Source organism: Ambystoma mexicanum, chromosome 2q (genome assembly GCF_040938575.1).
Source record: "Ambystoma mexicanum isolate Mex_15411 chromosome 2q, UKY_AmexF1_1, whole genome shotgun sequence".
In the NCBI taxonomy this organism is placed as follows: Eukaryota; Metazoa; Chordata; class Amphibia; order Caudata; family Ambystomatidae; genus Ambystoma; species Ambystoma mexicanum.
In genome coordinates, this window is record NC_090924.1 from 687,287,589 (window position 1) to 687,311,227 (window position 23,639).

General features: G+C 44.0%; 1 long non-coding RNA gene across 1 annotated transcript in view; it reads left to right on the forward strand.

Annotated features, from left to right (window-relative positions):
- LOC138569013 (uncharacterized) overlaps window positions 1-21,889 on the forward strand; it is an 85,261-nt gene extending 63,372 nt beyond the window's left edge. The window contains exon 3 of the long non-coding RNA XR_011303055.1: window positions 21,440-21,889. This is a non-coding gene — a long non-coding RNA (uncharacterized lncRNA). The remainder of the gene's footprint in view (window positions 1-21,439) is intronic.
- The last annotated feature ends 1,750 nt before the right edge of the window (window positions 21,890-23,639 follow it).

Here is a 23,639-nt window from a genome sequence, read left to right on the forward strand (position 1 = left end):
TTGATTGTAACAATAATTGGAGGAAGGCCGGGGGAACTAGGGTGCACCCTGCACCTGGCCGACCATTCTGCGTGCTGCTAGGCAAAGTGGAAAAGTATGAGTGGGGTTGATGCCAACCCAATCATAGTGGACCAAGTAATCTAGGGTCCTATAGTTAGTAGAACCAATGGGACGTCATACTTTTAGTGACGTCTACAGTAGCCATTTTGAAGGTAGGGCTTAGATGTCCCACCTGACAGTGTTTACCCAATCCCCTTACTCCGTTACCATATACAGATATAGTACCTATATTAAAGTTACCTTTCTAGAACCAATAGAATTGCATGCCAACTTTTAAGCATTAAATGTCAGTGATGACAAGTTTATAGTATAAATGATGTGTTTTTTATGAAGTTCGTTGGAGTTGTGAAGCGAGAGAGAAGATCATGCATCCACTGATATTCATGAGACTCCCCATTTTTTGTACTTGTCATTTAACAGACTCCCTTTGCCAAACCGTTGAGTTGTCATTATTGATTTGGTGTTGGAGTATTAATCTGCACCCCCATCCATCTCATGGATGCTGCTATGTTATCTTAAAGTGCTGTTGGGCAAACCCCAGCTCTATGGGCGGTTGGGGGTCCTGGAGTACACTTGGTAGCAGAGATCGAAGGTTTATCGATTATCGATTAGATAAGACACCCATTGACCGTCGACATAAAGTAACTCTAGGTCATCGACAATATCATGAGTCCTTTGCCATCCGGCCGAGTAGACCATGGAGTTCCCCGTAGACAGTGGTTAGAGTAAAAAGCAGAACCTGCAGGAAGAGGTCTGAAAGGACCTGTGTTTCCCCAAGTAACCCCTTCCCACTCCTACGGGCAGCTGAGCGGGCAAATGGCAGGAGAGGCGCTGACGAAGGCAGTGATCCCGAGCATCCAGGGAGGAAACATGCGAACGGTGAGTGAAAAAGACTAAATGCTTTGCCAAAAAAGTACATGCCTTAAGAACAAGTAAGGGAAAGGTAATGGAGGGAGGCGGGAAAACAAAATATAGTCCGAAGTAGAGTAGAATGTATATATATATGTATATATGGGGAAGCAAATAGTGACCAAAAGGGTGACTAAGTAGCAAAAGAGGATACCGGGGAGGACACCTGAGAAGAGAGAGAATACCGGGGGGGACACCTGAGAAGAGAGAGTATATGCCTAAATTCCTATGCTTTAATATAATGGCTAGAAGAAACTTGCATCCATAGTCCTGAATAAAATAGGAATAGGTCACCACATCGGTTAAAGACGCTTGTGAAAGGGATGAGTCTACACTCCATGTCGGGTAACATTAGGGGCAGAGGTCTGTGTAGCCAGCTGGAGTTTGTCTAGTCTGTTAACGTCTGTCTTATGTGTTATTTGTTGTGATGTCATAGGACGAAATTCTTTCCTTCGAGGAACTAGCATAAAAATGATGCGATTGGATACTTGAAATATTGCAGAATGCAACCTGATGTTTATTGATTAAAATAGAAGATATACAATTTTGTGGGGAAAACAGGATTGAGCTTGCGACGATTGGTACTCACTCATATTGTTGAAGTTGTTTGAAGAAACGAAAGACATTAACAAGTGTTATATAAAGGGAAAGTGAACAGATTTAAATATGGAAGACATGACTCCATTAGTACACCTGTGCAAACAGTTGCCAAAACATGCACCTAAGCTGGAAAAGTACAGTGCAGAATAGGTTAAAGGAACCGCAAACAAGAGGTTTATGCCATGGCCACAGGGTGGATCTTTATCTAAAACGGTCCTACAGCACATGACAAAATATTTGCACGCCACATACACGGGTAAAAGGTTAAACAAACGCCTAGCTAGTTTAGAACTTTGGAAGATGTATCAACAGGATAAGGAGGAGGAGACGCCCTTACACTGGATACTTAACGTATGCACAGAGGGGGGTGAGACACCTTCAGCACCACACGCCCCATCTGAAATAAAAACTGAAGACAGTAAGGATGAAGGGTTATAACCACCAAGAGAACTTAAAGCAGCCACAGGGTATAGCAATCCGGCATATGAGTCACCTATGCAAAGTAGTGACGAAAACCTAGACAAGGATAAGGATGGAGATCTCACCTGCAAAGTCCCGAGGGACAAAGAGAGACGTGAGAATGACAGAAAAGACCAGACACAAGCAAGTACATCTCTCGACACAGAGAGAGAAGGCAAAAGGTGGAAAGGAAGTGAGGATAGAACTGATGAGATAGCATTAACACAGAATGAATGGATGGGGCAGATTTTATTGAAACTTGATGGTAAAGGCATAGATGACATGAAACAGAAAGAGAAGATAGATGATTTACAGAGAAAAGAGCCGGAAAAAGAAAAAGGATTGAGAGACAAAAGAATAAGAAAAAAAGATAGGCAGAGACGAGAACAGTTATATCGAGAAGAGTAAGAAAGGTAACGCAAGCGTAAACAGAGAACAGCCAATGATCAGGACAGACAGGAGCAGTGAAGGATAGAAGAAAAGAATAAAGAGACAAAGGAATGAGGAAATCTGAAGGGCAAATGAACGTAGAGATGCAAAGAAAGAGAAAGAAGACAAGGTCAGAGAAGAATCGAGGAAATGTAGAGAATTCGCTGACGATATAGAACGTAAGTGAAGACAAAGAGCACGCGATCTTGAATATCTGGAAAGGGAGGTTAGAAAACCCGATCCAGTAGTAGATTGGGAAGATATAGAAGAATTATTTCCTGAGTACGATTCAGTACCAGGCACGTATAGGGCAAATATTGAGGATGACTTTGACACCAGAAGCACTGGAGAGACGATCGACAGAATATATGACAAAATGGGGCTGGAACAAGACTTCGAGGGGAGGGGGAAGACGAACGTCTGGTGAGCACTCAGCTTTACGACACAGAGAACGCTTCCCGAAGTAGTAGGAATAGAAAGTTGTCCCTAGATAGGTTGGAAATCAGTAAGAATAAGGAGGGTGCGAGAAGTTGCACGAGTTGGGTACAGACAATGTCAGACACCGAAATAGAGAAGCATGAGCAAAAGGAGGAAGAGAGGAGACGCGACAAACAATTCTCAGGAGAGAAATGGATAAGCTGGTCAGATTTTAGTGAGTCTGCACCGAGGGCACCAGAATCAGCCACACAGTCAGACCCACACAAAGAAGTATCTCACGGTCAGAGGGGGGGGTCTCCACCACCCTATGTGAGCCGGCTAAGGACATTGCCAGGTAGGCGGTGATGCAGGAACATTACGCGTGCAAGAGACAAAACAACAATGAGAGAATAGAGAGAGGGCTATGGGTCCCAATTTCCGTAGCTCGAGAAAGGTGGAACGAGACCAAAGTATATTCCATGGCCACACATGGATCAGGAAAACCTGAAAAAGAAGCTTCCATTGTTGTCACCGGGAGCCGGAAAGTGGATACATGAGCTAGAAAAAACGATGGGAAGGAACACGTTAGCTATAGGGGATATCAAGGGTCTTTTAATCGCCATACTTGGTGATAGAGCAGACGATGTGTGGCAGGTTACCCTGGTGTGACCACAGTTAATACTGCGCATGACGGAGCTCCATTTAATAATTGCAGAGCCGCGGTGTGGAAAGCATTACGATTGCTATATCCAGATACTTCCGACATGGGAGCTATAATGACAGGTAAGATGAAGGAGTCAGAGGACCCTTTGCTTTACATCCACAATTTCCAAGAGGCGTGGGTACTCGAGACTTGTGAATCTTGGGGGAAATCTATACCCGTGTTTTACCATATATTGTGCCAAGGGCTGCCAGATCTGGTACAGAAACAGCTCAAGAAATTGGTAGGAATCGAGGACAAACCATGGTCTGAAATACAGTTGACCATAGCAACCTATTGCAGGCTGCTGCAAGAAAAGAATCGCAAAACAGAGGCTGCACGAAAGGGTGAAGAGGCTAAATTGATGCAGACGAAATTGTCAAAATATGTCATTGAATGGGCAATGATAACTAGCAAAGACGGGTCGAGCATGCAGCAAGTCAATAACCCACAACAGAATATTCAGGGCAATACTGGGTTTTATCCCAGGGGAAGAGGATTCTGGGCAAGTGGATGGCAGAGTAATCAGGGAGGTTTTCAGAGTAATCAAGGATGCTTTCAAAACATGCAAAATGTCAATCAAGATATGTCAAATGGGCAAATAATCAGACCACCGCCAATATGTTGGTTGTGTGGGATGACAGGACATCTAGCACGCACATGCAGAAGTCAAGGCATGATGCAAAACGACCAAGGAACAAGAGCAAGTATGGTGAATCCACCTGTGTTTTTACAACAGGGAGAAAATGGAGTTGCACAGAATCACACGGTGCAACAACAAATGCCAGGAACACAGCAAAGCTTGCAACCTCAGAATTCGATGAGTTTTCCACAAGGACAGTCTCAACAGTCGCTGATGCAACTGTCACAGACAGTAAGTACAGGTCAGGCTGTGAACCCTGGAATGAGGAGTCAAACTGGTGATGGGGGAAGTCCATTCGCACAAGGTGGGACAAAGTTATATATGGACTAGGACAGCTCACTGGGAACCCTGATGTGTTCTATCATATCAGTGACACCAGACCCTCACCAGGAACCAAGGGTGGATGTTGTTATAGGGGATAAAGAATATTCCTTCTTAGTTGACACGGGTGCAACACGTTCGTGTATACGTGAAGGCAAGTTTTCCTTGTCTGGCGATGCTATAAATACTCACTTTCACAGGAGCTACAAGTCGTGTTCCTTTTACAGACGCACTTGCAGTCTCTAGGAGAATGTGATATGAATGTACCGCCATTATATTCACGACAAACCCCAGTAAACATCTTGGGTCGAGTTCTAATGACGAACCTAAACATGACAATCTCCTTCACAGAGTAAGGCATAGTATGTTCAACTCCAGGAATGCACTATTTGAACGTATGCAAAATGATTAGAGCATACACAGGACACACAGCTATGAGGGCTGTACCATTAGAGCCAGAAATATTTGCGTATGGAGTACGCATGCTAATGGCAGGGCTGCCAGGCCTTGCAGACAAAACCATGAGGACCCCAGATGAATTTCTATTTAGGCCGAGAATACCTATGCACGAGGAAAAGGGACAAGTATTTCCCTTGGTGATGCACACAGCCGCAATATGAGGGAAAATGGCACTGATCGATGGTTGTGATGATGAAGGCAGACAATGGTGCACAGTAATCATCATTGAGGAAGGGTACAGATTGACTGACGTCACTGATGACGACCTGTTAGACGAACAAACAGATGTTGAGTAAACAACAGTTGAGGTAAATCTCATTTATTGGGTAAAAAATATCAAAAGAGAAGTGCCTCAGAGAATGATGTTGGCACAGAACCGTCCTGACTATCTTGACGACGATGTGGCCGAGGTGCATGTCTTAGTGTGGACCACAGGCCCCTATGATGTAGGTTTATTGAAAGGAGTCGGAGAATTAAAAATTAAACTGAAGCCAGGAGCAATTCTACCAAAAGCATGGCAATATCCCATGTCCAAGGAGGCAGATGAAGGAATTTTTAAGACAATTTCGGCTATGATGGAGCAGGGCATCTTAGTGACGTCAGAGTCATCATGCAACACTGCAGTTTACCTGATTAAAAAATCAAAGGGAGGTTATTGGCATTTAATTCAGGATTTATGCCCAATAAATGATATAGTTGAGGCCGAGTTCTCTTTAGTCCCTAACCAGGCTACATTCCTATGTAATATACCTACTGAGGCAAAATATTTCACGGTGATTGACTTAAAAAATGCATTTTTCTCAATCCCTTTGCGTCGAGACTTACAAGATCTGACGTCATTTATATTCAGACAAATGCATCTGAAAAGCACGAGGCTACCCCAGGGGTACCGTGAGTCTCCTCCTATTTTTAACAGATCCTGCAGATGGACCTAAGCAATATTGCATTAGAAAGTGTTGTCTTACAATATGTGAATGACATCGTGATTTGCAGCACTACATAGGAGAGAGGCAGACACGATTCTGTTCAGCTATTGACCATATTGGCTGAGAAAGGATATAAAGTTGACAAAGAAAAGTTACAATATTGTCAACCAGTAGCGCTATACATAGGTCAGCTGATCTCACATGAGGGGCAAAAGGTTACCCCAGAAAGGGCTGAAGCCATACTGAACATGGCTAAGCCACATACACGATAAAACTGATGCAGAGCTTTTTAGGTCTTTGCAATTATGTCAGGACATGGATCTTCGACTACAGCTTATATACCGAGCCCTTGCTACAGACCCTAAAAAAGGCACAGGTGATGAAAGAAAAGATTGAATGGTCTGAGACCATGGAGGAAGGGTTTGCTGAACTCAAGAGAGCCATTTGCACAGCACCCGTTTTAGGGATTCCCAATTATGCAGAGGAATTCTACTTGTTTTCACACATGAATGGCAGCGTTATGACCGCAGTGCTCACACAGAGAACCAAATTGGGGTACAAGCCCCTGGCATATTATAGTGGGAATTTGGACCCAGTGATGAGAGGTCATTTCCCTTGTGAACAAAGTTTAGCTACCGCAGCGTTAGCCATAGAGAAGGCTTCAACCATTGTGATGGGATGTTCAATGACGTTGTACGTCGAGCACTCGCTATTTGCTATTCTAGAGAACCTGAAGGGCACATTGACATCTCAGAGAGCTTCTGCTTATGAAGTGATCATATCGAATCCATCGATTAAGGTAGTCCAATGCAAGATAGTGAACCCACCCATGTTCATGGCAGAGCCAGTTACTGAAGGAGAGCCGATCCATGACTGTGCCAATTATGAAGAATTCTATGATGAAATTCCCAGAGTAAAAGTAAATGCATTGGCAGAAGGAGAAATTGTCTTCATTGACGGTTCCTCCAGAATCGATCAAAACGATGGGCAAAGATATCCAGGCGCTGCTGAAGTGAAGCACACAGCAAATGGAGAATTTCGAGTACTCTTTAGTGCACGATTACCATCACATTATTCAGCATAGGCTGCAAAATTATTGGCATTAATACTCACGATCGAGAATCACACAGACCAGGAAGTAACGGTGTACAGTGACTCTGCCTACGTGACATCAACAGTGCATGCAGGCTTAGCGCGCTGGAAAAGGAGGGGCTACCTCCGAGCGGACGGCACGCCAGTGCAGCACGCAGCCCTATTAGATGGGCTCATTAAGGCACTACAGCTCCCAGTGGGCATAGCGGTCATGAAATGCGCTGCCAACACGAAAGAGACAGATTTGATCTCACGAGGAAATCAAGCAGCAGATACAGGAACCAAGCGTATGGTATCCAAGGGCGAGACGATCATGGATGTGGAAATCACTGCTGTGAACAAAAAATGATTGTTGCACAGAGTGAACCTAAGGGTTATAGTAACATGGGACAAACTCAGTTAATGGAACTCCAAGGGGAGGCACCACAGGAGGAGAAGAATCTATGGAAGCGGCGGGGGTGTTTGTTACACCCCTCTCAAAGCTTGTGGCGACAAGACAGCACTGGTAAACCAGTAATGCCTATAGCCCTGTTAAAACTAGCATTGGAACAGTTACGCTATCCAGCACACATGACAAAAGAGAATCTTGCAGCAACAATCGCTGAAGACTGGTTCATACCGAACTTAGCAGAGCATGTTGCATTTTTTATGATGAACTGTATAATTTGCCAACAGTTCACGGCTGGGCACACACTAAAAGTAGTTGGAGGAGTCATCCCAAGGCCCAGTGGACCTTTTCAGTACTTGCATGTCGATTACGTTAATATGATTCAAGTATGTAACAGGTACAGATATCTACTTGTTGTGGTTGTCCATTCTCTAGATGGCTAGAAGCAGGTCCACGTACACACCCAGACTCTACCTGTGCAGCCAAATTCCTAGTGAGAGAGGTATTTCCCAGGTGGGGAGTATGTGAAGTCATGAGATCAGATAGTGGGACTCACTTTGTCAATGAAATTTTTGAACAGATTAGCTTGTTGCTTGGTATAAAGCACAAGTTCTCATCGGCGTATCACCCGCAAGGTAACGGTATATGTGGGAAGCTCAACAGCTCGTTAAAGGAAAGGATAGCCAAGTTGAATCTTACTCTAAGAAAGGGATGATTACACTGCCTTCCTTTGGCACTGTATGCACTCAGAAATCAACCTGGTTCTGACCATCATCTAACGCCGCACGAAATAGCAACAGGAGGAAGAATGCGCACTCCCCTGACACCCCGAGACAGAGCTAGGTGTGATGCCCAGCCGACAAGAGGAATCTTAGGATCTGAACTGCAAAATTACTTGAATTGCATGACATCTTGTCGTACTGTAATTTCAGGCCAGCTGTAGCGACAGTGAAAAGGGTGCAGGGCAGCATGGAACACGGAAGGAGATACTACAATTGACCAAGTTCAAGGACTGCGTATTCCTTCAATCTTCCCTGGAGACACCGTCCTGGTAAAAAACCACACGAGAAAAGTGGTACGAGCCAAGGTTTAACGATCCCTTTACAGTGGAAGACTGCACTCCCTCTGCAGTGAAGCTAGAAGGAAGAAGAGCTTGGATCTTTTTGGGTGACATCAAGCCATATATCGGAGAAGGCCCCCTGCCTGTACCCCACCGCAAAGAGACTACAGATGACGGGGAAGAACCACAGCACGTGCAGACGCGATCCATGCCGAGGAAGAAGAACACATGACCAGCAGCAAAGCAAAGACAAAGAACTTTTGTGCAAAGTTGTAGATTCCTTTGAGACATTCCTCTGAGCAAAAGGAGGTTAAGGACATAAAAACGGACACTCTGTGCATCATAGTTGCAGGGTGAAGAAGAAAAGTGCACATGCAAGCCACAACACGGTCTGTCGACTTTGGATTGAGGCATACTGAAGCCTTGATTAGAAAAGAATATGCCAAATTTTGATCGAGGACACATAAATTGGAAGAAAATACAGTATTCTGATTCTTTCAACACAGAGACTTTATTCGGAATCACTTATGGTGTCCCACAGTAGTGACATCACCAAGGACTTACTTATTAATATATTTTGAACTAGTACTGAGATCGTACCCGTCATTGGTGGGGAGGCTGAACAGTATCACTGACTTTCTTCAAGATGCTGAAAACGAAAAGACTATGGGCCTCATTACGACCCAGGCGGTAAGTTACCGCCTGGGCCGTGACTTTACCACCATGGCGTAAACTACGTTTACGCCATGGTGGTTGGCGGATTTACCGCCCCATTCCAACCTTGGCGGGGTGGTAAATCCCCATTTACCCATTTACCCTTCCCCATTCCCATTTTGCCCCATAGGGCATAATGGGAGTGGGGAAGGCGTTAATTACGCCACCGTAAATTACGGTGGCGTAATTAACTCCATGGTCCCTTAGCGCCATGGATTTTAACACCTGCTAAAAGCAGGTGTTAAGTCCGCCATGGCGCTAAGGGACCTCGTACTCAGGCGGTAAGGGTCGGCGCTGTTTACGCCGCCGTAAAACCCTTACCGCCTGAGTTGTAATGAGGCCCTATAAGGTGGATGCTTACTGTAATTGCTGAGCACTTCCTCCTGCTTCCGGAATACAGCGAGGAAAAAACAAATGTCCCAAGCAGAGGAAGAAGCGAATAACCTTATCAATGCACTGTTCTTTTGTTTAATTGAAGACATTTGTATTTCTCTAGAAGTAAATGCTGTAGATTAACCTATAGGGGTATTATGTATTTATGCATTATCTTCATCATTGTTTTACTGTCACTGACGATTAGAACTGCATTTGTTATTGGTGCACAAAGCGTTCCAATTCCAGTGCACCCACCTAATGATGCACACATGAAGCCTACAAAGGCACCCAGACCTTACATAATCATTCCATTCCCTAGGAGATCTGAAGGTGGAATGAATGAACTTGAGATGGATGTGATTAGCAATGACACACACACACATTTATGGTAACAAACAAATTGAAAAGCCTGCGACAGGGTCGGCAGAGTATGAATGTAAAAAGGTTACTGACAACCACAAGCATGCAAACCATGAATGCACACACACCAGGCCTAGTGTCAATAACTATAGAACCACAGGTCAAAGAAAAGAGGAAGGTTGGAGTACCAACAATGAGAAGCTCCACGAGTAGTGAAGTTAAGAACCACAGGAAGGAAGCGGATCTCATAAAGAGACAAAAGGAGTTGGAAAGGAAACCAACAGGTATAACATTAATGAACACCCCGATACAACACTGATGGAGACAAAGGAAAGATCAGAGAAAATCTCACGAGCACAGTTGATAGCAGAATCAATATGGCTGTCATTAGCCAGAACCAGGAAGAGGCAAGAGGAAATAGAAAGAATTGCCAGACTTTCCTCCACTCGATTGGCACAGATGAAGGTACCTGCATCATGGATCAGGATACCTGAGAATCCTCCAGCAAGAAGAAGCAATTCGGATGCATTCAGAGATGTAGTAATAGCAAACTAGATGAAAACCTTAAGAATCAAGAGAAGCATACATGGAGATGACAGTGGACTAAACGATTACTTGGACAGCACAGCATATTTGGGAAACAACATCTGGTACCAACCCATGAAAGAAGTTGGAAGACGAAGTTCAGAGGGGGAATGCTTTGTTTGTGCACTCCTACCTTACAGCATAGGGAAGTCAAAGATCTTCATAGCTGTAGAAATTGATGTCCAAATAACAAGGGGGGGTCCTGGCGGACCCTCTGCCAGACATGAGTCCTAGTTACAAGAGCCTTTTCCAGAGTCTTTAGCTCACTATCTTTCACAGAGGAGAAATATCCTAAGGTTCAACCAGACCGAAGCATGTGTCTGCGGTTGCTGTTGGTACTCTTGTTCAGAGGAGAATTGCCTAGCATTTCGGTGCTGGACTGCCCCAGGGCAGGACAAAGACTGATATGTTTGGGATATTTCTTCTCTGTGAAAGATAGTGAGCTAAAGACTCTGGGTAAGGCTCTTGTAACCAGAACCTATGTCTGGCAGAGAGTCTCCCAGGACCCCCCTTGTTATTTGCATATTTCAAGTAACTTTGGGTCTCACCCTAAGTTACTAGGGGAATCCAGATGTGTTCCCCTTGCTCACTATTCTTAGAGAGGCACAGCTACACCCTACTGATGAGGTTCAACCAAACCGAAACACGTGTCTGGGGTTGCTGTTGGTACTCTTGTTCAAAGGAGAATTGCCTAGCATTTCGGTGCTGGACTGCCCCAGGGCAGGACAAAGACTGATATGTTTGGGATATTTCTTCTCTGTGAAAGATAGTGAGCTAAAGACTCTAGGTAAGGCTCTTGTAACCAGGACTTCTGTCTGGCAGAGAGTCTCCCAGGACCCCCCTTGTTATTTGGAAATTGATGTCCAGACAGCACACTGTCTATCACATGTAGCAATGTGCAAGACCAGAGGCCAGTTCATGGGAAGTGATGCCTCATTGAAATGGGCAACTGAAGCAACTGATCCAAATGAAGATGATTATGTCAAGGACATAAAGACAAGAAACAATGGAAAGATGAAACACATTGTGATCAGATATGAGAAGCCTGGAGTTAAAGGAGAAGAAATAAGAAGAGAAGCAAACCAGAAGCTAAATGACCAAGGAAAAACTCCAGAAGAGGCTCGAAGTTGGAAGAACAGGGGCCAAATGCAGATTTGGGGAACAGTGCTTTCACCAGACGAATGGGAGAAAGGAGTAGTGATTTGCAGAGCATGGATGGTCATTGGAGCCTGCAAAGAAGCAATTGAAAACACACAAAGCATATGCAAGCCATTGTGGCCAAGGCTTGCAAAGCTGCTGACATGGGCCAAAGATAGAGGAGTACCCCTGCAGATAGTACCACTGGAAAGTTCAAAATTGTACTTCAGGAATAATGGCACAAGGAAGATGGGAGAGAATCAGAACTGTGGACGAATCTTTGATGCTCCAGGAATGGTACATGGAACTGCAGTAAGTATGGATCATTACTGGGCATGTGGATCCAAAGCATACATCAGACTGTCAAAAAACTGGGCAGGTGTTTGCATATTAGTGAATGTCCACGTTCCAGCATTGGTGATTCCAAAAAGTGATCTGAACATTGACAGTTTACAGAAAGCAGATGCTCAACTGAGGAAGAAGAGATCTCTGGAACTGATGAATCAAAGGAAGAGAGAGAATTACGTTTCTGCCAAATCAGAAGAATCTTTTCATGCAATCCCATATGGACACAGGCTGTTCAGCCTCACTTCATTAGTGTTCACGACAATCTTCATGCCAAGATTTCAAGTTGGAGCAAATACTAAATGGTTGGAGATAACCAGATGGGAGTTACTGCAAACCATCAACACAACCATAAAAGGATTCAACGCAATTAAAGAAGAGTTAAGGGCAATCCGACTTATGACGCTCCAGAACAGATATGTCCTTGACATGATCACAGCTATGGATGGAGGTCTTTGTGCAAAAATAGGAGAATCATGTTGCACATTTATACCATCTCATGATGAAGAAAATGGAACTTTAACAGAAGCCATAGGTATGCTGACGAAACTACAGAATTAAATGATTGATGAAACTGACGAAGTGGACGACGACAGTGGGTTTGGATCATTATTCTCATGGGTTCCACAATAGATGGCAGACGCATTCAAATTCCTAGGAGCCCTACTAGTGATGATATTGTTCGGATTTTGTATTATCGAGATAATAATCTCTCAGTGCCAGAAAACTGCGAAAAAGGCCACAGGGATGAAGATCATGATTGATGTCGAGTCAGGATGGACTTTGTGAAGGCCAGCATTCATGCACCAGAAGGAACACATTTTCTATATCCCAGGGAGCATAGAAATTATGTGGGAAGATGGGTTTACTGTAGCCCAAATGGACAGTGTCAATTAATGACATGGAACACGTGAGAACAGCAGGAAGTTTAAAAGGAGTCATAAAGATATGGACCACAAAGAGACATTTCTTCAGACCATCATGTATAGACCGAGAAGATGAAGAAAGAATGGACCCAGGCAATGAAGTAAAGGTGAATACAGAGGAACCAAAGAAGATGGATCCAAAGGAAGAGATGAAAGTGGTCGATGAATTGCCCAGAGGGGGGACTGTAGAGGAGGTCCCAAGTACAGCCTGCACTCCAACCATCCATTTTGAAGTACCAGGAATGTTCACGCCAAGGTATGTGATGTATGATGTGCAAATAAACCAGCAACCTATCAGAAGAACAACGCCTACTGAAGTACCGATACCAAGGAAACCATGGACAGTAATGTACCCATTGAGAAAACCATATCAACAAATGAAACGAAATGAAGATCGTCTAACTACAGTCCCTTAAGAAGCCAAAAAGGTCTTAATGGAAGACAAATGGTGACATCACAAGAACCCAGACTGACTCACATGTAGAAGATATGATGACCAGAGGATGACGTAAGGACATTGTGAACATACGGTGAAAGAATGATGCCAAATGTAAGAAACTCATGCCATGAGCATGATGAAGATATTCAACCAGTTTACGCATGTACATATGCTTAGAACCACAAGAAAGCTAAGAAAATCGTGCGGCTTGCTATGCTTAGTAGAAGACAGTTTGCGGCAAGTGCCACCTACACATATCTACCTCAAAAGAAGCACGTTATATAAGTATACTTCCACTTTGCACAAGAAGCAGAATTAACCAAATGTTACTAAAGGCCACAAGAGGAGAGCTTCATATTTAACAAATTGAGAATAAATGGCAGAAACGAAACTCAGCAGAGGCACATCGTGCCAAAAAAGCCAAGGTCGTATCAGTTAAAATAGACGAACAGTAGCTACAATTAATTGAACCAAAGAACAGAATATCCTGCTTCAGAAAGGTCAAGATAAGAAGCTGAAGGCAGGTGGTGGGTGAAACGAAAATCAAATACACGAATTACATGAAGAAGAGGCAAATTCACAGTGTCTGAATCACGTGACCAGCCGAGCGAGAAGAAGTGAGACTTTCACACCTACACATGGTATTGAGCCAGGCGAAGATATCAGAACTTTTCCAGACAGGAGATGCAGTCTTGAGGCCAACCACAGTGAAATAATTGACAAATGGCCACTAAAGTGATGATTGATTGTAACAATAAATGGAGGAAGGCTGGGGGAACGGGGGGGCACCCTACACCTGGCCGACCATTCGGCGTGCTGCTAGGCAAAGTGGAAAAGTATGAGTGGGGATGATGCCAACCCAATCATAGTGGACCAAGTAATCTAGGGTCCTATAGTTAGTAGAACCAATGGGACGTCGCACTTTTAGTGACGTCTACAGTAGCCATTTTGAAGGTAGGGCTTAGATGTCCAACCTGACAGTGTTTACCCAATCCCCTTACTCTGTTACCATATACAGATATAGTACCTATATTAAAGTTACCTTTCTAGAACCAATATAATTGCATGCCAACTTTTAAGCATTAAATATCAGTGATGACGAGTTTTTAGTATAAATGATGTGTTTTTTATGAAGTTCGTTGGAGTTGTGAAGCGAGAGAGAAGATCACACATCTGCTGATATTCATGAGACTCCCCATTTTTTGTACTTGTCATTATACGGACTCCCTTTGCTAAACCGTTGAGTTGTCATTATTGATTTGGTGTTTGAGTATTAATCTGCACCCCCATCCATCTCACGGGTGCTGCCATCTTATCTTAAAGTGCTATCGGGCAAACCCCAACTCTATGGGCCGTTTGGGGGTCCCAGAGTACACTTTTTATTAGTGCAACCTAACCATAACGTCCCTTTTAACAATGTTTTTTCGCTGAAATGCATAGGTTTTTATTAGTGCAACTTAACTGTAACATCCCTTCAACAAAGTTCTTTCACTCTATACGAATAGTTGTTTTCAGTTTCTCAGTGAGTCAGAAACACGCTCAATACTCTCTATAAGTGGCATCAAAGAATGATTGGTGCCAGGAATAGACTGTGAACCAATGGAAGCACTGGAAATAATTTTCAAAGTGACCCCATATTACACAATTTGAGCTACGTCAACCCTTTTCCTAGGACAAATTTGAAAATGAAATACAAAATAGAGCCAGACTGCAAACGTACACCAAGAAAATCTGCACAGTACCCTGTAGGCCAGTCCAGCCCTGATTGCTACTTTCTTCGCTCACCTCATCCCCATCCATCACCCCCAGTATCAAATGCAGTTCACAGCTATGCTGTGCGCTTCCAAGGGGGCTGGGTGGATGAGAACACTCTAGTTACCAAACACAATGTGCACCTCAAAATGATCTTCCGCCCAAACACCACTGTTCACATGACCTCCCCAAACCCTATGTCTCCAGACTTTCCTCTTCAAGACCCAGACCAGGCCACAATTCATTTGTTGCTCAGCCGTTTCTAAATTCCAGCATGGATAACCTGGACTCATCTATCCATATAGCGAACATTACGTCTCTCACTCTCACAAATTACATTGTGTAAAGTACAATAATATGCTAATCGACTATTACATCACAACGGAATGCACCAGCAATGTTTGTGCAATACCACAATGGTTTGACAGTGCAATACAGTCACAATAACCAACCCCCTTTGCTCTTCGTGCATTAAAGAGTGCTAGACCAGTGTAAACTGGGCTTTCTATGCAATTTTCAGGGATGATATATCCACGATCGTTCCAGCAACACACACCAATCTGGAATATTCACACGTTCACAGCGCGTAACCTATTTAAAAATGCTATTTAAGACTTGCATTGCATTTGTAGTGGCATGTTTTCACGAAATCAAAACCTACCGTCTCTACCTTGGATGACTGAGAATAAGTTCCCTTTGTTATTTGGCCTTCAGCGCAAGTCAGCAACAGTTCAAAGGACACAACTTGCTGAATAGCCACACAAAAATGATAACATTTACTATATTGAGAGTGGACATTCCAAAAGTTAGTTTACACTTCTGCGATCCGTTGTACAGAACGCTTCTTCATTGACAGAACGGCACAATGGAATTTCCCGAAATTATGTAAGTTTACGTTTACATAATATCATTATTGGAATAAAAAATTACCAGGATGCTCCATGCATAACAACTAATTAAACAACATGCAAACTGACCTTGTTCTCGGCTGTTAGCTATAGCATATTGTAACTATTAATCAACTACGTTCCGCAAACACCACCCGCATACAGAGTACTAATACGTGAACCACCTTGTCCCATGTAACATACCGTTGCATTTCTACAAACTCATAAAGTACCAGTTCGGGGGACTGGGCAGTGGGTAAACATTGTCCGTGGGCACTGGGTTTGCTTTTCTATCACTAATGTTCTCAGTTAATTTATAATAACATCTGTCTCCACTACAACCTCAAACGTTCACATATGTCTCCGTTTTCTATATATACTTCTCCATCCCATTGCGAACTATACCCAGCGCTGCTCAATGCGCCACCTTTCGCCGGATCCGGCACACGATATATGCAGCTGGATCTCGGGATCCGTCCAGCATTAGCACCAAATAGCCCTTAAAAAAACCAAAAACTAGCTATTTCTTTCTATTGGTGTGGATAATTACACTTCTTTGTATTGGTTAAGCGATTTGTGTCATTTACAAAACTTTCCAAACCAATAGAAAAAAGTGTAACTCTCAAAAACAATGAAAGTACTATAACATTGAACCGCGCTGCTGTGCGCCTCTGTTGCTGAGTGGGAAAGGCTCCTACAATAGTTGTTAATAGGATGTAGAGTAACTATACAGTGTGCACAATGTAAATCTGCAAATTGAGTGACAAGAAAGCAAACAGTAGTGGACTACAAAGGCACGGGAAGCGCTGTCAATGGGCATACATCTAGGCACATGGACTTTAGCTGGGCGTTCCTTCCATCAATGTTAGCATGTTGCATGGCTGGGGGGGTGTCACTCTTGCAGCTTGGTAGACTTTAGCACAGTAAGTACATTTTACCACAGTTGGTCTATGTTGGTAATTCTACTTCCTTTTGTTCTCCTGCCCATATTTGCATATTGCATTTTGTACACGGTCATGCAAACAATGCGTTTGGTAAGTTCCAGTAATATATCACATTTCTTTAATTCTACAGTGATATGGGCACTGGCCCTTTGGCAATCACCCATCATGCACATAGCTAATTATGCAAATTAGGCAATGACATAATTTAGCAACACTTAAATGTATAGGTGGCTGCCTGTGTGAGCATATGGTGAAAGGGTGCACACTTAAATGTATGGGTGGGTGCCTGGTAGTGTGTGCCTCTATGGTGAAAGGGTGCACACTTAAATGTACGGGTGGCAGCATGGGTGTGCCTGTATGGTGACAGGGTGCACATTTAAATGTATGGATAGCTGCTTGGGTAACCCTGTATGGTGAAAGAATGCACACTTACATATATGGATTGCTGGGGGCGCGTGTGTGTATATGGTGAATGGTGTGTGTCCTTGCGTTCAGGGGCTCAACAAATCTACATTTCGGGGGCTAACCCTTCAAATGTTGGGAGAGGCGTTAACTTCATGGGCAGTGAGGGAGGGGCAAACTTATTTGTTTGGGGCATCTCATTTCTTTACGCATTTTAATGAGACTATTCTAGTGCAGCTTCAATGTTACAAGCAGTTAACTCAACCTTTAAGTTTGAAAGCACCCACTTATGGACTACTGTGAGAATGAGCAGTCTCCTGCTGCCTTCCTACCCTTCCAATCACTCCGCTGGCGTGCAAGTATTAAACCCACAACACAATTTCATTTGCCTTAAAAATGTGGCACTTGAATTCAGGTGCTAACAGTGAAATGCTTTATGTTAGTAATTGCTGGGCTCTTGTTAACAGCAAAACCCAGGTGCCATTTAAGATCTGTGTCCTGTTCTGTCTGGCAACTGCTGTGAAGGTCGACCAGGTTGAGTCATCATAGCCCAAAATTTCAGGGGGAAGGGGGAGGGAGTGCTGAATCCCAGTCAACTCAATGGTGTTGCACCAATACTTATGTTTAATGCCTTGATTACTCATTACTCCTAGCCCTATTCTTCCTCGTCCCAGTGTGTATGAGACAGCACTTGTGTAAGAGGCAGAGTGCCTTATACACAAGTACTGGGATGAGGTAGAGGTACATGGAGGTAATGCCTGACTTAACTACCTGTAATCATCATTACTCCTAGTCCCACTTTTCCTCATCCCAGTACTTACCTATGAGGCAAAGAGCCTCATCCATAAGCTCTGGGACAAGGAAGAGGGATGTGGAGGTAATTCTGGGCACAGAAGCTGAGTTTAGAGGTTGGGGTAGGGTTGGGAGGAGAAGGGATGTGTTGGAGTGCAGGCTTGTGCAACAAATCATAAAGGCTGTCCATGTCCAGGCTAATCAGGCATGATATGTGGTATTAGTGGCTAGAGAGGCATTTTGGTGTAGCCAGTCTAGTAATTCCTCAGTTTGGTATGACATTTTTTTAACTGGGCATTTATAATAAAGCAGTCCTGCTAAGTCAATTACCTGGCTAGACTGCCATTTGGGTGCTGCCAATCTAGACGCTTCTTACTGCAGCTTTGTATATTTTTCGGGGCATCTGTGATCAAATGATATGATATAAATCATTTATAATGTGCCTGTACACAAGTGTTTCTAGGCGCAACAAGAAAAGGGCGGGAAAATAGAGGGAGGACAAGACAAACAATCTTACTAGGCCTTATGTCATTCAGATTGTGCAAGTGCAAGAATGAGAAGTGCAAGGGGAAAGCGAGGGGGAAGTGCAAGGGAGAGGAGAGGGAAAAAAAGGGCAGCAATGCTCGGAGTAAGTGCAGCGTGGCTCTGGGTAGTGCAAGGAGAACAAGGGATGGTAGGGTTACAGTTACAGTCCCTAAGTTCGTGGTAGGCCCAGAGGCAGTGCAAGGGTGACTGTCAAGAAGGAGTCTGGACTCAGTGAGACTCTGAGGGTAGCCAAGCAACCAGTCGGTACAGCAGACAGGTAGATCAGGTAGGCCAGCAAGGGAGGGAGAGAGAGAAAGCAGAAGAGAAGAGGAAAGGTTTGAGCTGCATCCGGAACTTCAGGTGGTCCGGCTCAAGTTTGAGAGGGGCAGAGAGGCTATTCCAGAAGGAGGTGCAGAGGAGAGAGATCAACTACCAACTCTCTGCCTGGAAAAGTGTTTAACCCTTAGAGAGTTGTAGGTAACAGAGGAAAGGGCTTAAGAAGGAAGATATTTTGGAAGAGAGCGTTGGATGTAGTGTGGGCCCCAGGCCCAGAAAGCCTTGTGGACAAAGCAAAGAGTCTTGAACTTGATCCTTGCAGCAACTGGGAGCCAGTGGAGAGATTTCAGGGCTGGAGAGATACGATTCCCTGGGCTTGAGTCCTGTTCTGGATTAGTTGCAGAGGGTGGAGAGTAGACGAAGTCAGATTGAGAAAGAGGCTGTTGCAGTAGTCCAGCCTAGAGAGGACCAAGGCTCTGGAGACAGTGAGCTTCTGGGGGAAAGTGAGAAAGGGAAGAGTACCTTTGAGGAGGAGCAGCTGGTAGTGGGACTTCCTGGTGATGTCCGAGATGTGAGGAGAGAATGAGAGAGCGGAGTCAAAGATGACACCAAGGTTGTTTGCCTCACAGAATGTCGAAGGAAGAGGGCTCAAGTCGGGCGGCCAGAGTGAGAGAGGGAAAGCAGTGGCAGGAGTCAAAATGAGAAAGATCTCCATCTTCCTGACATTAAGGCAGAGATCATTAGAGGCACACCAATCCTGAATCGCAGATAGACAGTCAGGAATGAGCGAGAGAGGAGAGGAGTCTGAGGGGAGCCTGAAGGAAAGCGGAGTGTCATCCGCATAACACTGAAAGTAAGAGGCAAAGGTAGAGATCAGGTGGGCCAAAGGGGCCAAGTAGAGGTTGTAAGGATGGAGCAGAGAGAAAGGGACCACGTTGGACCTGGGAGGGGCTGTCCAAGAGGAAGGAGGGCAGCCACTCAAGGGCCTGATCCGTGATGCCCATGTTCTCATGGAGTCAATTGATCAAGATTGATCAGGATGGCGTGGTTGACCGTGTCGAAAGCAGAGGAAAGATCAAGGAGGATGAGGACAGAAGGAATGCTGGAATCAAGGTTACAGAGCAGATCTTCACCGGTGTTCAGGAGAGCAGTTTCCGTGACTCTGGCAGCTCTGAAGCCAGACTGAAGGTCATGCAGCACAACCAACAGATTCCGTGTGGAGAGTAAGCTGGGAGATGGACAGCTTTTCCAACAGTTTGCCCAGGAAAGGGGTGATGGAGATTGGGCGATAGATTGCCAGGCAGGCAGGATCGGCAGACAGCTTCTTGAGGAGTGGATGCATAAGGGAGTGCTTAAGGGGAGAGGGGAACATGCCAGTAGTGAAAGTGTGATTACGGAAATCGGCCAAGGCTGGAGCGAGGTGTGTGCATTAAAACACATATTTATATCGTTCTGGTAGTGCAGTGTGCAGCATATACCTTCAGCAGCACATTCGTGGGTATTGCACAAGCGTGATGATTTATGGCGGCCCAGAGTGTGGCGTGACCAGTGATTTGTTGCTGAGTTGGGGGGCCCCCTCAGCATGGCTTGCAGGGGGGCCCCCACATTTTGTGTTACGCCACTGAGACCACATTACATCACTATGGTGAGCATCCAGGTTCGCCAAGAGTTAAACAACCTGTGATTCATCAAAAAGCAGAATACATTTCGAAAACACAATTACCACTGAGCCATCACCTTTATGGGCTCGCTCAAACTTGTCTTTCTAAAATGAACTGTGGTATTTGTATGTTCGCATATCCAACTACATTTTCACATGGATGCTGCTCGCTTGAAGAGTACAGACACCATAGCAACAAAAGCTTACTATGATTTGTGTATTTTTGAAGCAATTAAACAAAGTCACCATTTTCAAAATATTATTTTTTACATTTCCTTTCATCGAAGTTCAACTGGCACCTCCGCTCCGTCTGAACTCTGCCCCCCTGTTCCAAACTCTGCCCCCAAACCAGCCCTTGTAGAATCCCACTCCAAATTTCTTCCATTTCCACCACTTCCTCTACCTGCTTCACAGCACTCACCTTTTATGCAACTCGTGCTCTGAAATACTCCCCCATGTTCTCATGCGTGTGTTCAATGTCTGTGGTTTGTTTTTATAATTATGTTTCATCCAATTATCAGTTATACAATAACTTGCTGGCTGCACTACCACTTTTCTGCTTTTATTATTTGTTTTATTTATTTATCATTTATTTCCTTTATTGTTTTGCATAGCACTTTCCACTTCTCCCCAAACCCATGCACTTTCAGCCTTTTCCTCTCCCATGCATTCCATGTTCTCAATGTCACATGGCCTAGACAGATCGTTGTTTAGTTTTCCCCTATTCCCCTCCCTTCCCTCATTGCACTCTAAAACACTTCTATACGAGGGCAATACAAATAAAATATTGATATCAATTGTTATATTTCAGTACAAAACATCGACTAAAATTAACTTTTATTGTCTCATCTCGACAGATGTGCCACAGTTTGCAGCTACCATCCGCCAGATTGTTTAACCAGCATTGGAAAATAACTATCCATGGAATCTTCTCCATCACCGTGATATGGGACAACCGACATGGGCCAAACTGTCCTTTTGGAGTACCAGTAACAAGAAGCTACCTATCAGCCTTCCAAATGTAGCAACGTGCAGAAGCGAAAACATTCTACTTCAAATTGCAAAAAAAGAACTTCTCCCACAAATACCTACATGTGCGTCACTCAAATCCTTAACTGCTGCAACATGAAGACACATAAGAAATTACGTTCTTCGTAATCAGTATATCATGCAGGCATTGGAAAGCACAATAGAATCATGCGATGTTCCTTAGCTGTAACTTCCATGGGGGGAAAATATTGTTAATTTCGTGGACTTAATAATGTCTTGCAAACGTTCTTTGTTAAATAAAAGCACTTGTTACTTTGAAAACTATTACTGTTTCCTTACAAAATTCTATATGCCAAGGCCATTTTTAGCAAGAAAGAAAACGTATCCTGTGTATGACGATATCTGTGTTTATATTCCTGGTTCTGCGTTAAGTAACATTTTGGCGTAAATGATAACGAGGCACGTTTGCGTATGATGCCCACAAACATAATAAAAACAGGTAGAGCAGATACTTGGGATATTACCTTCAGGAGTGGCCCCTCTCTATTATTACCACAAGGGAATTTGAATTTAGAGCAACACATCAACTGTTAACATTAGCACAACATCACTGCACCCAATACATTTTGCATGTATGAAAGTGAGTAAAAGTAAGGTAAGATGCATAGAAAAACGTTTATAATTGATCACAGTAGCTTAACAGGAGATGCCCGAACGATCAGAACAATAACATTTTTGAACGCACTTCCCCTTTCATTTCACACAAAAATTTTCACCATGGTGTACTTCATAATCTTAAAAAACAACACAGAAATCACGCGTAACCCGTCAAAATAACCGCACAAAACGAATCCAGGAAGCTCTCATTGACAGTGTAACGCTCCTCAAAAGGGAAATTGTTTATATTAATTTTAACCAGAATAAAACCACTCATAAAATTAAGCATTAAACTACAAAAAGTAGTTCGAAACATGCCAATGTCAACAAAGATACCTTGCAAACTTCTCTGCAGATGACTGCATTCACACAACCAGCACAGAACCATATTTCAATGAAAACGCATACACACAAGAGCATAAAAACCCAAATGCCATACATAGCAGTGGTCGAGGATATTACATTTACAGACAACACCATTATGTCACAAGAAACACCCATTCAAAATAATGTGCCCAACAGACTTTCCATCAACTCTCCAATGCACCAAAGCAATCTGTCCACTCTACAAATGCCCTTGCACCTCAATGTATAATATACGAAAAAAGTACCAGTTTCACTTCAATGGAATTGCCTCACTGTGTTCCAAAAAGTGTACACTGCCTATACAGTATGTATAATGGCCGTGTGATGCTGCGGTGGTTGTGGCCAGTTCCTAGACTCTTGGGTGCATGGCCTACGGCTTCGGCCATGCAATCAAGAGTCTAGGGACTGGCCACAACCACCACAGCATCACACGGCCATGCACCCAAGAATCTAACCAGTAGCCACAATCCACACACATAACCCAGACACCTGGATACAATATTGCTGGTATGGCCATATGACACTGCAGTACTTGTGCTACTGCCTACATTCGTCTGTGCAGAGCCTATTTGTAACCTATACAAGCATCCTCATATCACCTACATTCCACTCACCTACCCTAATAAAGCCTCCCTGCATTCACCAGACAATCTGCCCAGTAGTCCTGTCTGTGGACTACCTCTGTGTCGGCGGACTGCTGCGCCCCACAGAGTCTCCTTCCACCTAAACAAATACATCAGAATAACCATCTTTCATGCTCCAGCCTTCCCACCCCTCCTTCGAACACCAAATACCCCAAAACATGTTTCCCAGCCCTGTCCCCCACCACGCTATCCGCGGATATCTGTGAATACACAATGGCAGCATTTTGGGAAAATTTGACACACATCACACATTCCTCCAGCCAATCAGCGGAAATGTCTGTCTGCGAACATCACGCGACCCTGCGGGCCCATTGTAAACCTGTTCACAGAGCGAACACGGAAGTGGGTCAGCGAAGCGGAGCCAGATATCACACATTTTTTGGCGCCTACATTTTGCCTG